This window comes from Colobus angolensis, unplaced genomic scaffold (assembly GCF_000951035.1).
Source record: "Colobus angolensis palliatus isolate OR3802 unplaced genomic scaffold, Cang.pa_1.0 Scaffold180, whole genome shotgun sequence".
NCBI lineage: Eukaryota > Metazoa > Chordata > Mammalia > Primates > Cercopithecidae > Colobus > Colobus angolensis.
Window position 1 is genome coordinate 396,186 of NW_012114933.1, and position 432 is coordinate 396,617.

Genomic DNA, 432 nt, shown 5'->3' on the forward strand with positions numbered 1-432 from the left:
GATTTTTTTTTAAGCTGGATAATTAGCATACAGATTTTTATTACCTTATTTTTTCTTTTGGAACACATGAAGTATTTCATACATATTTCATTTATTTTTTAAATTAATTTCAAATTACTTTTTTTAGACAGCATCTTGCAGAACCCTGGGTGGAGCACAATGATGCAATCATAGCTCCTTGCAGCATCAAACTCCTGAGCTCAAGCAATTCTCCCACCTCAGCCTCCCAACTAACTGGGACTACAGGCATACTCCACCATGCCTGTCCAATTTTTTTTTTTTTTTTGGTAGAGACTGGATCTCACTCTGTTTACCAGGCTGGGGTCAAAACTCCACTCCTGGTCTAAAGTGATCTTCCCACCTCGGCCTCCCAAAGTGCTTGGATTACAAGTGTGATCCACTTAGCTGGGCCGATAACATATTTTAATAAAA